The 2,830-nt window shown below is 41.4% G+C and overlaps 1 pseudogene; it reads right to left on the bottom strand.

Annotated features, from left to right (window-relative positions):
• Positions 1-753: 753 nt before the first annotated feature.
• LOC148754718 (mitotic spindle assembly checkpoint protein MAD2A pseudogene) lies at positions 754-2,119 on the bottom strand (annotated as a pseudogene).
• Between the last annotated feature and the right edge of the window lie 711 nt (positions 2,120-2,830).

Raw genomic sequence — 2,830 nt, 5'->3', positions numbered from 1 at the left:
CTGCTCCCAGATGTGGTGACTTACAGAGGCTGCCTAGGCGCACTGTTAATTCAAAAGCGGCCCTGGGGATGCTCGGGAGCCAAGAGGGGAGGGTGGCCTAAGGCGGCATAGGTAAGAGACAGGTAGGAAGGCAGTTAATTCAGGTGTGCCAAGCCCTGTGCTTGGTTTCACCTCCAGGACTCCACATTCCAGCGGGCAGCTCCCAGGGCACAGAAGACTGCACCTGGGGCACAGCCCTGAGTCTGACACCTTGGCTCAGAAGCCTTTGGAAAGAAGAGCTTATCCTGACCTCCACTCAGTTGTTATTCCCAAAATGCACACAAGATGGCAGCAGAGAATAACTTTTCCCGGTGACCTGCACAGGGTGTTAATTCCAAAATGCACACCAGATGGCAGCAGAGAGCATTTCCCTGCCCACTAGCCTTAAAATGAGAATCCAGGCCCCTGGGACTACATTCTCTTTGAGATAAATCTGTTTTAGGCCCTCACAGGTCCCATCTCACCTACTACTCCTATTTTCCAATTGAGGCAGAGACAATTATTATCTCCCTTTCACAGGAATTTAAAATGAAGACTGATTCTAACGCAGTTCTGAGTCCGAACCGAGGCTGAAATTACCAACGTGGGCCAGAATAGCTTGCACACACAGGGTCCTGGACAAACAGAGTGATCCAAACAGTCCTTATAGCATTGGGTGCAATCTTGGTTATTCTATTCAGGAAAATCTGCAAATAACCTTAATAACCTAATCTAGTGAGTTGAGCTAACCAGCCACCCCTAGAAAGATATTTTTAAGAGTGCCCTATTACCAGAATTTAAGCAGTAGAAATATTAGTTTTGTAAGTGTAACTGATATAAATTACAACCCAATTGGAGATTTTTTCACTATGGTTACTATACAAATGAAATAAATGGCAAAAGGACATGATAGCAATATTTTGTTATTTATGTATCACCAGATATTTTAGGACATGAACAAAGATTCTGAGTGTTCAGACTTCTTTTGTTGTGTTTCATATTTAAATAACTCCCTACCTGTATTCCGAGTCAAGCTACTTGACAAACAGGTATGATCTGAGAAGGCATTTAGCTTTATACCAAAAGTTTTTCTAACTACAGTTAACACCTTCAAGGAATTGACATTACGAGACAAATAATATGCTGGGTCCCTTTTTTGAACACTGCGAAAAATTGTGTCAACAGCACTGGAAGTCAAACTGATACCCCCAAAAAAGGGAAAAATCATTCGTGGTCCAGGAAAGTATGTTAAGTTCTCCCCCGCATAACAGTTAAGCAATAAAATATGTAAACTACAGTTGACTTGGTTTCAGGAGAAGCACATTTGAGGATTACGTTATTGTTCTCTTCTCATTAGCAGGGATTCTGTGGGCCACCATGCTATTTACTCTGCGGATTGTTGTAGTGAGGCAGGAAGACAGACTTGCTCACAATTGGTGATCAACTGTGGTCCTGTCTCTTCCCATTTTTCAGTCACAACCTAATATTTGTATAAATCAGGAGGTCAAAGGAACAAGAAACTTCCGACAATGACAGGAATATCACTGTAGCTGTGATCTGTCTGATCACAGAAAGGATTTCATCTTGGAGAGCTTTCTGAGCCTTTTCTCTGGGTGTACTGTCATCTTTGGCAGTCTTGTCACAATATCAAATTACCGTCTTTCAAGGACCCTTTCAATATGTGAGAGGACTGCCACTACTTTCTTAACTGAACTCTTGTATAATCCAACTGTTAGTTGTCCCACGTTATTTAGGTATTTCATGAGCTCTGAATGAGTAGTTAGAGTCAAGGTGAGCCCACATTTCTGCACTAGAGTCAAGTTTTCAAGTGGATACAGGCCACGCTGATATAACATGTTGTTGATGTCAAATAAGAACTCAGCCACGATTTCAGTGCTCGTGCAGGGTGGTGCCTCACTCCGGGGAGACAAGCAGGACCATTGCCAGATCCACAGACGGGCGAGCCCACTCACAGGGTGATGGCAGGGCTTACGGCAGCTCCCCGTCATCTAAGTCCAGTGATCTTTTTTCCAAACATAAACTATTTTAATTGTGTATCTCTTACATACAGTACAATGTAAAGATTTAAAATCCATTGGTTTTTTTGTTGTTGTTCAAGGGTCAAAATCCATTGATTTTTGATAAAGGGCAGACAACATTAAATTGTGTAAAGAAGGGTATTTCCAACAAATGTGCTACACAGCTGGCCATACACATGAAGAGAAATGAAACTGGACTCTAACCTCACACCACATACAAAAATTAACTGGAAATAGATGAAGGGCTTAAATATAGGAGGTAAAAGTATAAATTCTTGAAAAAAGATGGAGATACATTTCTGTGACCTTCGATTAGCAATGTTTTCTTAGACTTGATAACACATACAAGCAGCAGCAACAAATAGGTAAATTGGACATCCTCCAAATTAAAAACATGCGTGTATCAAAAGAAACTATCCAGAAAGTGGAGGCAGCCCATCGAATGGAAAAATATTATATACCTGACAAGAGTCTGTTATCCAGAGTAAAGAATTTCTAAAACTCATGAACAAAAAGACAACTAAAATTTGTAAATGACCTGAATAGAACCTTCTCCACATTAGACACACACGGTCAACAGGCACAGGAAGATGTCCCACATCCTCAGTCCTGATGCAAATGCAAATTACAGCCACAGTGTGATCCCCCTTCACATGTACCAGAATGGCCATAATAGAGAAAAATAAAACAAATGGCAGCAACAATGTCGAGAAATTAGAACCCTTAAACATTCCTTCTGAAAATGTAAAATGGTGTGGCCTCGGGGTACTACA

This window comes from Rhinolophus sinicus, chromosome 18, assembly GCF_057876585.1.
Source record: "Rhinolophus sinicus isolate RSI-liver-muscle chromosome 18, RSI-T2T, whole genome shotgun sequence".
NCBI classification, from domain to species: domain Eukaryota; kingdom Metazoa; phylum Chordata; class Mammalia; order Chiroptera; family Rhinolophidae; genus Rhinolophus; species Rhinolophus sinicus.
The sequence above is the reverse complement of the archived record's forward strand: the minus strand, read 5'-3'. Positions and strand labels throughout refer to the sequence as shown.